This window comes from Lontra canadensis, unplaced genomic scaffold (assembly GCF_010015895.1).
Source record: "Lontra canadensis isolate GAN:19392208 unplaced genomic scaffold, GSC_riverotter_1.0 scaffold100, whole genome shotgun sequence".
NCBI lineage: Eukaryota > Metazoa > Chordata > Mammalia > Carnivora > Mustelidae > Lontra > Lontra canadensis.
The window spans coordinates 7,193,993-7,207,484 of NW_022631094.1; the positions used below are offsets into that span (position 1 = coordinate 7,193,993).

The 13,492-nt window shown below is 35.1% G+C and overlaps 1 non-coding gene across 1 annotated transcript; it reads right to left on the reverse strand.

Moving 5' to 3' along the window:
• Positions 1–680: 680 nt before the first annotated feature.
• Positions 681–787, reverse strand: LOC116855302. Its single transcript, XR_004380329.1, has one exon. It is a non-coding gene; the product is annotated as a U6 spliceosomal RNA (small nuclear RNA).
• Positions 788–13,492: the final 12,705 nt, after the last annotated feature.

The following is a 13,492-nucleotide window of genomic DNA, read 5'->3' on the forward strand; positions in this document are numbered from 1 at the left end:
GTACTGTGAATTGTGTATGACTGATGAATCACAGACTTGTACCCCTGAAACAAATAATACATTATATGTTAAAAAAATATGTAAATTTTATACATTATATATACATATTTTTTACAAATATGTATATATATTATGTATGTATACATTATATACAATATTAACTATACATATTTTTATACATTATATAAAATTATATTATTTGATATATTATATATACTCTATTATATATCACATTTTCTTTATCCATTCATCCATTATTGGACACTCAAGTTATTTCCATGTGTGAGCTATTGTAAATAATGCTGCAATAAATATGGGGATGACAATATATTTTCACAATAGTGACTTTATTTCCCTCATATAAATATTCAAAAGTGAAATTGTTGGATAATATGGTAGTTCTATTTTAAAATTGAGGAACATCTGTGATATTTTCCATAATAACTGCATAAATTACATTTCCTACCAACAGTGCACAGCCTTGGCAACATTTATTACAGTCTTGTCTTCCTTATATTATAAGCCATTCTAACGGGTGGTAGGTTAGATCTCATTGTGGTTTTGATTTGCACTTCCCTGATGATTAGTTATGCTGAGCATATTTGTATTTACCAGTTGGTCATTTATTTGTCTTCTTTGAAAAAATGTCTATTAAGGTCTTCTGCTCACTTTTTTCTTTTTAGAATATGGAATCCTACACGTATTTACATGTCATCTTTTCACAAAGGCCTTGTTAATCTTCTCTGTATCTTTTCAACTTTAGTATAGGTACTACTGAAGTGAGTACATCTCTGCCCATTTTTAAATTATGTCTTTTTTTGCTTTTTTATTTTCTGTTGAGTTGTATGAGTTTTTGCATATTTTGGTTGTTAACTTATTATATATATGGTTTGCAAATATTTTCTCCAATTATATAGGTTGCCTTTCCATTTTCCTCATGATTTTAAAACATTTCTTAAAAAGAAAACTTGTAACTCTTTATAGCAAGGATACACAATCAAATTATTATTAAGGTCAATAATCTTTAGGTTTCCAGAGTCACCCAAATAACAATTAACAAACACTCCAGCTCACTTAAAATAGTACCTATAACATAATATGTTTTTATGTAATGTAGTTCAATTAGCAATAATTGAACTTCAGATAAACCTCATTGGCTGTGATACTGCCACTGCACAAAGCTGTAGTTCAAAATAGGTTGGCAAAATTGTCCTCTATTCATTAACATTTCTATTTTTGACTTCTCTAGCCTCTGAGATCATCTTTGATAAGCTTCCTACTCAACTTCATAGTATTGATGCTAGGGTTACCAGTAAACAGTAGGGGGGGGGAACCCTACAATTATTTAATGCGATCTGTGAGTGCATTTGTGCATTTTCTTAGCTACCTTACTCTAATCCTTAAAACTCTCATGATCCTTAGAGGTAAAGTATTGGATGTTCTTGACTTAATGCAAACAGTAGGAAAGAATGAGAGTGTGCTCCCAGATTCATAATATTCAGAAACATTGTGCATTCTAACTGATATTAAGAGAGGATTTTACAGAACAAATGATCGCTTCCCTATGAGTTTAGATGGCTTTATCATGTATGTGACAGTAAAATATTTCATGATCCCCCAAAACAAACAATCCAGTTAAGAAATTGGCAGAAGACATTAACAGATATTTTTCCAAAGAAGACCTATAGAAGGTTAACAGACATATGAAAAGATACTGAACATCGCTCATCATCAGGGAAATACAAATAGAACTACAGTGAAATATCACTTCATACCTGTCAGAATGGCTACAATTAATGACATGGAAATAACAGATGTTGGCAAAGATGTGAAGAAAGGGGAACCCTCTTACACTGGTCCTGGGAATGCAAACTCATGCAGCCTCTCAGGAAAACAATATAGAGATTCCCAAAAAGGTTAAAAATAAAACTCCCCTATGACCCAGCAATTACACTACTAGGTATTTACCCAAAGGATAAAAAAAATTTTTGATTTGAGGGAACACATACATGCACACTGACGTTTATAGGAGCATTATCAACAATAGCCAAACTATGGAAAGAACTGAAATGTCCATCAACTGATGAATGAATGGATAAAGGAGATGTGATACACACACACATGCACATACATACACAATGGAATATTATTGAGCAATCAGAATAAAATATTGTCATTTGCAATAACATGGACGGACTAGAGTGTAGGCTAAGTGAAATAAGTCCATCAGAGAAAGACAAATACCATACCATTTCACTCATATTTGGAATTTATGAACATAGACAAGTGGGGATAGAGAAAGGGGGGCAAACCATAAGAGACTCTTAACTATACAGAACAAACTGAGGATTAATGGAAGGGAAGTCTAGTGCGGGGTGGGCTAAATAGGGATGATGGGTATTAAGGACAGCACTTGTGATGAGTACTGGGTGTTGTATACAAGTGATGAATCACTAAGTTCTACTCCTGAAACCAATATTACACTATCTCTTAAATAACTCAAATTAAATAAAACCTTGAAACAAAAACAAACAAACAAACAAAAAAAAAAACCTTATGTAATCAGGTTTAAAGTGCTATTAATGAAATCCTTTATAAACTCAATCTGGGATGAGCTACACTAATTTGTTAGAACGAGAGCAACTTCTGTTTTTAGCTTCCAAATGAAAAGATATTCCACTTCATTTGTTATTAAGAAATTATAATTAAAACAACAGTAATAAGACACTACATACATATTAAAATGGCAAAGAACCAAAACTAAAGCCAAAAACTTAATTATGCCATTTCTGGGGAGGATATGAAGCAATAGGAACTCTAATTCATTGCTGATGGGACTGCACAATGATACAACTGCTATGGAAGACAGTTTAACAGTTTCTTACAATGTTAAGCAAAGTCTTGCTACATAATTCAGCAATCACATTTCTAAGTAATTAACAACTGGTTTGAAACCCTATATCCACACAATAACATACACACAAATGTTTATTGAAGCTTTGCTCATAACCATCCAAATCTAAAAGCAACCAAGGTATCATTCAATGGGTAAATGGGTAAATAAATGGTGGTGTATTTATACAATGGATGGAGTAAAGATATGAGAAAATAAATGTCAGAAATAATTCCACATGAAGGCAGCATGAAGTATTGTGCTGAAATAGGTAACTTTGGAAATTAGTCCATTTTGTAAGACTATTAAGTCTATGGGCACAAGGGATTGTTCATACAGTTTAGTTATTGAAGCTCTATTGAACTAGATTGTTCATACAGTCTAGTTATTGTTATGAATTAACAATTTTGAAACTATTGCATACATATCTGGAATTAACAAGTAAGTTAATGGATGGTTGGTGATAAGATTTGGATTTCTCATTCTTGTAGTGGGAGATTATTGATAAGCAACAAGAAGAGACTAAAATGATCTATGAATAATGAATTAGAGTGCAGATATTAGTATGAACTCATAGTTAGCTTAATGTAAATATAAATTAGTTACAAATAAATATATTGTAAGATATGTGTATTTATTCAGGTTGATACACACATCTAAATCCTTGCTATGTCAATGGAGAAGGCCTAGAAAAATTAATACCCAATAGTGACAAGTACACTTAGCATCCAGATTTTGAATTCTAATGTCATTCTCTGAAAAAGGAACCAGGTCTCTGGAGAAATAATTTATTCTGGGACTAAGCAGGTATGCAAAAGATAAGTGTGCATGATCTTGTAATGTTAGAAAAGGAAAAGTGCTCAAAAGAAAAACAAAAATAAACATACACAATGGTGATGATATATCAAATACAGGATCTAACTACAAGATCTTTCAAATGCCAAATCTGGAAAAAAAAAGTGATATTGGATTATAACCCAAAATACAAATCTATAATCTCTCTGAGTCCTTATTGATGAATAATTGAATACATTTAAAAGTACAAGAGAATAGACATATGTCTAGTGTAAAAGATGTCTAAGTACTTTATGTAGCTACTCTTCCCTGAAGGAGGTGGGGTATTACTTATGTGGGGTTGTACATACTGGCTCTCTTCCGAAGAGCACAGTATGGAAATAGAGGGGGGAAAAAAAAAAAAGACTAACTTTACTGTGGAAAAACCTATAATACTTTGTCAGGCCAGATGATCAAAGTTAACTTTAAAGTAAATTTAGAGATACCATTAGATACCATTAGAGATACCATTCTAATACAAGATATTAATAATAGAGAAAACTTAGTGTGAGATATAAGGGAACTACATAATCTTTGCAATAATTCTATAAACTGTTCTAAAACAAAACTTCTCTAAAACTTGAAAGCATACTAAAAATGGTCTCTACTTAATGTAACAATTTATTAATGATTTCTATTATGCAAAAAAGTTTAAATATTTTATTTATTTGACAAAGAGAGAGCAGGAGAACACAAACAGGGGAAGCAGCAGAGGGAAAGGGAGAAGCAGGATCCCCACCAAGCAGGGAAACTAATGCGGGACTTGATCCCAGGATTCTGTGATCATGACCTGGCTGAAGGCAGTCGCTTAACCAACTGAGCCACTGAGGTGCCTCCACTATGCAAAAATTTGATGAAAACCCTAAACTATATATTCTCGAATTTATTTCAAATTTATAAAACTGCCATATCTTTTTGTTCAAGTTTTTGACAGATATTCCACCCCCAAATATCTCTTAAAATACTTCGGGGATCCAAAACCAAAACATTTTCTAAGTTTATTAAAGACAATGCTGATGATATTCCCATTGAACTCTCTTGACTATAAGTAGAAATAAAAAGCAATTGAAGCAGACCAAATCTCTACAAGTGCCTTTTATTATCTAAGTAACAGTGACAACAAGGTTTTATGGATTTGAACATAAACAAAAATATTCCAACAAACAAAAGTCCAAGGACAGATGGCTTCACAAGTGAGTTCTACCAAACATTTAAAGAGGAGTTAATACTCATTCTCAAACTATTCAAAAAATTAGAAAACAAAGAAAAATTTCCAATTTTTTTCTCTAAAGCCAGATTTACCTTGATACCAAAACCAGATAAAGACTCCATTAAAAAAGAGAACTACAGGGACTCCTGGGTTGCTCAGTTGGTTAAGCATCCAACTGTTTATTTCAGCTCAGTTTTTGAGTTCAGGGTCATGAGTTTAAGCCTTGTGATGGGCTCTAGACTATGCTTGGAGACTACTCAAAAAAGAAGAGAGAGAATTACAAACAAAAATCCCTGATGAACATGGTTGCAGAAAGTAGCAAACCAAATCCAACAATACATTAAAAAGATGGGCTCTAGACTATGCTTGGAGACTACTCAAAAAAGAAGAGAGAATTACAAACAAAAATCCCTGATGAACATGGTTGCAGAAAGTAGCAAACCAAATCCAACAATACATTAAAAAGATGATTCACCATGACCTAATAGATGTTATTCCTGGCTTGCAAAGTGGTTCAGTATTCACAAATCAATCAACATGAGGCATCACATTAATAAAAGAAAAGATAAGAAGCATAATATCTTTTCAATAGATTCAGGGAAAAAAAAAAACTTTTGACAAGGTAAGATACCCATTCTTAATAAAAACCCTCAACAAAGTAGGTTTAGAGGGAACATACCTCAGCATACTAAAGGTTATAAAAAAAAAAAACATAGGAGACATCATCTTCAGAGGGGAAAAACTCAGAGATTCGGAACAAGACAGGGATGTCCACTCTCACGACTTTTATTCAATATAATTCTGGAAATCCTAGCTACAGCAATCAGACAACAAAAGGAAAAGAAAGCATCTAAATTGGCAAGAAAGCAGTAAAACTTTCACTATTTGCAGATGATGTGATAGCATATATAGAAAACCTAAAACACTCCACTGAAAACCTAATAGAACTGATGATACACAAATTCAATAAAATTGCAAGATACAAAATCAATATATGGAAATCTGTTGAATTTCTATCACGAATAATGAAGAAGAGAAATTTCAAAAAAAAAATTCATCTACAATTGCACTCAAAATAATAAGATACCTAGGAATAACCTAGCCAAAGAAGTAAAAGATGTGCACCCTGAAATCTATATAACACTGATGCAAGAAATTGATGGTGACATAAAGAAATGGAAAAAATATTTCATCCTCATGGATTGGAAGAACAAATATTGTTAAGATGTTTACAGTACCCAAGAAATTACAACAATTAACACAATCCCTATCAAAATAACACCATCATTTCTAACAGAGTTAGAGAAAAACAATCCAAAATTTGTATAGATCCAGAAAAGACCCTGAATAACCAAAGCTATCTTGAAGAACAGCAAAGCTGGAAGAATCACAGTTCCATACTTCAGGTTATATTACAAAGCTGTAATAATGAAAAGAATATAGTACTGACACAAAAATACACACACAGATCAATGGAACAGAGTAGAAAACCCATAAATGAACCCACAACTATATGATTAATTGTTCTCTGACAAAGCAGGGTAGAATATCCAATGGTGAAAAGACAGTCTCCTTCAACAAGTGATGTTGGAAAAACTGAACAGCAACATGCAAAAGAATGAACTGAATCAAGCTTTTATCATCATATACAAGAATTAAATTCAAAATGTATGAGACCTAAATGTGAGATGGGAAACCATCAAAATCCTAGAGGAAAGCACAGGCAGTCTCCTCTTTGACATTAGCCATAGCAACTTCCTCTTAACTAACTGGAATTTAAATAAAAGGCTTTAAAAAATAAATACATTCAATAGTAAAAAAATAAAGTTGCTCAAACCCTAAGGTTTAAAAAAAATAAACATAGGGATGACACACTTGGATCAAAATTAATACTAATTTTCATAAAAATTAATTAATCAGAATTTATATTACATTACTTTAGCAAACTAATGAATTTCTTTTTTTCTTTAAGATTTTATCTTATTTTTCTTTTATTTAATTTTTTTCAGTGTTCCAAGATTCATTGTTTATGCATCACACACAGTGCTCCATGCAATACATGCCCTCCATAATACCCAACACCAGGCTTACCCAACCTCCCACCCCGCCCCTCCAAAACCCTCATATTGTTTTTCAGAGGCCACAGTCTCCCTCCAGTTTCCCCCAACTCACTTCTCATCTCCTTCTCCCAATGTCCTCCATGTTATTCCTTATGCTCCACAAGTAAGTGAAACCATATGAAAATTGACTCTCTCTGCTTCACTTATTTCACTCAGCATAATCTCCTCCAGTTCCACTCATGTTGATGCAAAAGTTGGCTATTCATTCTTTGTGATGGAGGGATAATACTCCATATATATAGGGACCATATCTTCTTTATCCATTCATCTGTTGAAAGGCATATTGGCACTTTCCACAGTTTGGTGACTGTGGCCATTGCTGCTATGAACATTGATGTATATATGGCCCTTCTTTTCACTACATCTGTATCTTTGGGGTGCAGTTGTGCAATAGTGCAATTACAGGGTCATAGGGAAGTTTTATTTCTATTTCTTAAGGAATCTCCACACTGTTTTCCAAAGTGGTTGCACCAATTTGTTTCCCCACCAATATAAGAGGGTTTCCCTTTCTCCACATCCTCTCCAACATTTGTTGTTTATTGTCTTGTTAATTTTGGCCATTCTAACTGGTGTAAGGGGGTATCTCAGTGTGGTTTTGATTTGAATCTCCCTGATGGCCAATGATGATGAATATTTTTTCATGTGTCTGTTAGCCATTTGTAGTCTTCTTTGCAGAAGTGTTTGTTTATGTCTTCTGCCTGTTTTTTTGATGTGACTATCTGTTTTTTGAGTGTTGAGTACAAGGAGTTCTTTACAGAACTTAGATATCAGCCCTTTATCTGTAGTGTCATTTGCAAATATCTTCTCCCATTCTGTGGGGTGACTCTTTGTTCTGTTGACTATTTCCTTTGCTGTGCAGAAGCTTTGGATCTTGATGAAGTCCCAAAAGCTCATTTTCAATTTTGTTTTCTTTGCCTTTGGAGACATGTCTTGAAAGAAGTTGCTGTGGCCGATGTTGAAGAGGTTACTGCTTATGTTCTCCTCTCCGATTTTCATAGATTCCTGCCTCAAGTTGAGGTCTTTTATCCATTTTGAGTTGCTTTTTGTGTATGGTGTAAGGGAACTGTCGAGTTTCATTCTTCTATATATAGCTGTCCAATTTCCCCAGGACCATTTATTGAAGAAACTGTCTTTTTCCACTGGATATTTTTTCCTACTTTGCCAAAGAGTATTTGACCATAGAGATGCAGGTCCATATTTGGGCTCTTGACTCTATTCCACTTCCACTACCATGCTATCTTGGTCATCACAGCTTTGTAGTAAAGCTTGAAATCAGGCAATGTGATGCCTTCAGATTTGTTTTTCTTTTTCAGCATTTCCTTAGCAATTCAGGCTCTCTTCTGGTTCCATACAAATTTTAGGATTGTTTGCTCCAGCACTTTGAAAAATTCCAGTGGAATTTTGACTGGGATAGATTGCTCTAGGCAGTATAGACATTTAAACAATGTTTATTCTTTTGATCCATGAGCATGGAATGCTTTTCCATCTTTTTGTGTCTTCTTCAATTTCTTTTATGAGTGCTCTGTAGTTCCTTGAGTACAGATCCTTTAATTTGTTTAGGTTTATTCCCAGGTATCTTATAGTTCTTGGTGCTATAGTAAATGGAATCAATTCTCTAATTTCCCTTTCTATATTTTCATTGTTAGTGTATAAGAAAGCAACTGATTTCTGAGCCTTGATTTTGTATCCTGCCACATAACTGAATTGCTGTATGAGTTCTAGGAGTTGGGACGTGGAGTCTTTTGGGTTTTTCACATAAAGTATCATGTCATCTGCAAAGAGAGAGAGTTTGACTTCTTCTTTGCCAGTTTGAATATCTTTTATTTGTTTTTGTTGTCTGATTGCTGTTGCTAGGACTTCTAGTACTATGTTGAACAACAGTGGTGAGAGTGTGAATCCTTGTCATGTTCCTGATCTCAATGGGAAGGCTCTCAGCTTTTCCCTATTGAGAATGATATTTGCTGTGGGTTTTTCATAGATAGATTTTATGAAGTTGAGGAATGCTCCCTCTATCCCTAAGCTTTGAGGAGTTTTCATCAAGTAACTATGTTGTATTTTGTCAAATGCTTTTTCTGCATCAATTGAGAGGATCCTGTGGTTCTTCTCTCTTCTCTTATTGATTTGTTCTATCACATTGATCAATTTGTGAATGTTGAGCCACACTTGCATCCTAGGGATAAATCCCACTGGGTCATAGTGGATAATCTTTTTAATGTACTGTTGGGTCCTATTAACTAGGATCTTGTTGAGAATCTTGGCATCCATATTCATCAGGGATATTGGTCTGAAATTCTCCTTTTTGATGGGGTCGTTGACTGGTCAGGGGATCAGAGTAATATTGGCTTCATAGAAAGAGTCTGGAAGTTTTCCTTTTGTTTCTATTTTTTTGAAACAGCTTCAGGAAAACAGGCATTATTTGTTCTTTGAATGTTTGGTAGAATTCTCCAGGGAATCCGCCAGGTTCTTGGCTTTTATTTTTTGGGAGGTTTTTGATCACTGCTTCAATCTTGTTACTAGATATTGGTCTATTCAGGTTGCCAATTTATTCTTGATTCAGTCTTGAAAATTTATACATTTCTAGGAATGCATCCATTTCTTCTAGGTTTAACTTATTGGCATATAACTTTTGATAATAATTTCTGATATTTCTATTTCCTTGGTGCTCATCATGATCTCTCCCCATTTGTTTATAATTTTATTAATTTGGGTCCTCTTTCTTTTCTGTTGGATTAGTTTGGCCAGTGGTTTATCAATATTATTGATTCTTTCAAAGATTCAGTTTTTAATTTTGTTCATGTGTTCTACTGTATCTCTAGTTTCTATCTCATTGATGTCTGCTCTAATCTTGATTATTTCCCTTCTTTGCATGGGGTTGGCTTAATTTGTTGTTGATTCTCCAGTTCTTCAAGGTATAAAGAGAAATGGAGTACCCTGGATTTCTCTCTCTTTCTCTCTTTTTTTTTTTTTTTTTTTTTTTGAGGGAGGCTTGGATGGATATGTATTTCCCCCTTAGAACCACCTTTGCTGTATCCCATAAGTTTTGGACCAATGTATCTTCATTCTCCTTGGTTTCCATGAATTGTTTAAGTTCTTCTTTGATTTCCTAGTTGATCCAAACATTCCTAAGCAGGGTGGTCTTTAGTTTTCAAGTGTTTGAACTCCTTCCAAACTATTTTTTTGTGGTTGAGTTCTAGTTTCAAGGCATTGTGTTCTAAGACTATGCAGGGAATAATCTCAATGCTTTGGTATCAGTTGAGCCCTGAATTGTGACCCAGTATGTGCTTTCTTCTGGAGAAAGTTCCATGTGTGCTCAAGAAGAATCATATTCTGTCATTTCAGGGTAAAATGTTCTGTATATATCTATGAGGTCTCTCTAGTACAATGTGTCATTCAAAGCTCTTGTTTCTTTGTTGATTTTCTGCTTGGATGATCTGTCTATTACTGAGTGTGGTGTGTTAAGATCCCCTACTATTAATGTATTCATAACAATATGACTCTTTGTTTTGATTAACATTTGGCTTATGTACTTGGTTACTCCCATGTTGGAGGCATAAATATTTACAATTGTTAGATATTCTTGGTGGATAGACCCTTTAAGAATGATGTAGTGTCCTTTTTTATTTCTGACTACAGTCTAGGTTAAAATGTAATTTATCTGATATGAGAATCACTACTCCAGCCTTCTTTTGAGGCCCATTGGCATGAAAGATGCTTCTCCATCACTTCATTTTTCAGTCTGAATGTATCTTTAGGTTCCAAATGTGTCTTTTGTAGACAGCATATGGACGGGTCCTGTGGCTTTATATAGTCTCCAACCCTGTGTCATTTTATGGGAGTATTTAGGCTGTTCGCATTGAGAGTGATTATTGAAAGATACGTTTTTATTGACATCATTTTGCCTGTGAAGTCCTTGTTTCTATATAAATGCTGTAAATTAGAATCAAGTTCTATGTTTCTATAGAAATTCTGTAAATTTCTGTTCTATGACACTCTTGGGTTCTTTCTTCTTTTATAGATCTCCCCTTAATATTTTTTGAGTACCAGCTTGGTGGTCACATACTCTCTTAAACTTTGTCATTCTTGGAAGTTCTTTATCTCTCCATCCATTTTAAATGTCATCTTTGCTGGATAAAGTATCTTGGCTGCATGTTCTTCTCATTTAGTGCCCTGAATATGTCTTGCCCACTCTTTCTGGCTTGCCAGGGTTCTGTGGACAGGTCTGATGTTATCCTAATGGACCTCCCTCTGTATGTAAGGAATCTCTTCCCCCTAGCTGCCCTTAGGGCCTCTTGTCTAAAATTATGATTTGTGAATTTTACAATTAAGTGTCTGAGGTCTTTTTCTACTTGTTGATCTTGGGGGGTGTCTTTTCTTCCTCTAGGACATGAACACTTGTTCTATTCCCCAGGCTAGAGAAATTTTGATTCAGAATTTTTTTCAAGTATATCTTCTAGTCTTCTCTCTTTCTCCACCCCCCTCAGGAATACCAATAATTCTGACGTTGGAGCATTTCATGGCATCTTTTATTTCCTTAATTCTGTTTTCATGGCTTTTAATCTGTTTGTTCCAGACTTCCTCCTGATCCTTTTTCTCTATCAGTTTGTCCTCTAGATTACTAATTCTACCTTCTGCCTTGGTTACCCTAATTGTTAGAGTATCTAGATAAGGTAAATTTCACTGATAGCATTTTTAACTTCTTCATTTCTACCCTTAGAGTTTCTATGTTGTCACTAATGGTTTTCTCTAACCTAGCCATTGCCTGGATAATTGCTACCCTGAATTACCTTTCTGACATATTGTTTATGTCTATATCCAATAGTTCTGATGGAGAGGGCACAGCCTCTGAATTTTTCCTCTGTTGGGTGTTCTTCCTCCTAGTCATTTTTTGAGAGAGATGGTTGAGGGAATGCAAAGCTGGATACATCAAGCATGATCCAGACAAGTTGCACTCTGGAAGACTTTGGAGCAATCAGAAATCACCACCAAATAGAAAGAAAAAAGAAAAATAGAGAGAGAAAGAAAGTGTGAGAAGGGAAAAAAAAAAGAAAATCCATCCAGGATGAGCCCCAAAAGTAAGATTTATAAAATATATAATCAAAAACAAATAAACAAAAAGACCGACAAAGGTAAATGAGAAGAAGAAAAAAAAAAAGGATCCCAGCCAAAATGAACATCAAGGTTAAGATTTATATAATACTAGAACAAAAATAAATATACAGAAACACTGACAGAAGAAAAATATGGGAGGGTTGTTATAAATCTTCGATATGGGAAGGAAGCTTATTTTGGTTCTTCCTGGGTTTTTCTTGATATCTTTGTTAAAGGACTCAATTTTTCAGAGATAAAGGGAGATTAAAACTGGTTTATATATAGTAGTAATATTGAATAGGGAAAGAGGATCATCTTAGAGCTTATATATATATGTATATTTAAAGAAAAGAAAAGAAAGAAAAAGAAAAAGAAATAGGTATCTGTATGAAAAAGGTTCACGTTAAAAGTTTATTATGGAATATCTTGTATTAAACTTCTAGTTGTAATGGTAAGTAGGTTGAAAAAATTAGAAAGAACAAGAATAGTGAGAACAAAGTAAAAATAAAAGTTGTATCTATGAAATGTACAGGTTTGGGGGCAATACTGGGAGCTTAATATATTGTTTTCCCCTGATGTTGGTGTTTTACAGTTTTATGGGGACCCTGTGGTGGTTGTCCTCCTATTCTTTTGGCTTGCCTTCTGGGAGAGGGGCATGCCACATTTTTACAGTCAGACTTGCTTGGGTTGAGTCATCCTATCCCCTATCAAGAGGCTGGGTTCTGTGGAATCTGGTTTTTCAGGATTTTGTTCTCTGGAGGTTTTTGTTCTTTGGTGGCTTTTTGTGGCTCTTTGGAGGCTCAGTGGAAAGCAAACTGCACCCATACCTCCACCTCTGAGAGAAGACTCAGTCTTCTCCCTCTGGGTGGTCCAGAACACACAGACTCCCCCTCTGCAAACTCTGCTGAACAGCACAGCCTCCTGCAAGTGGTGCACATCCCCAGCCACTGTCTCAGGGTTTGCCCGAGGTACCCACTTTTCTCTGCACCTCTATGCCACTAAAACCATGAGAGGTATTGGTCCAGGGAGTCCACTTATGGTTGCTGCCTTTGCTGGGACTGCTGTCTGGGGACCAGGTCCATGCAGAGTGAGCTCAGACCCATGCTCGCTCAGGTCACAGAAGGCTGCCACTCCAGAGGGATCCCAACCAGAGATCCTGATAGATTCTCTCCTGCACAGATTGTGAGCATCCAGACCTTTGGTTGGTCCTAGAGACCACCAGCTAGTGCCCACACCAGGCTCTCTCAGGTGCGGGTGGAGGAAGTGTGCTCTGACCCTGTTCATGAAATGTGCACAGAGCACAAAAGGCTGTGGTTCTAGAGAGAACCAGCTGGCTCCCACACCAGA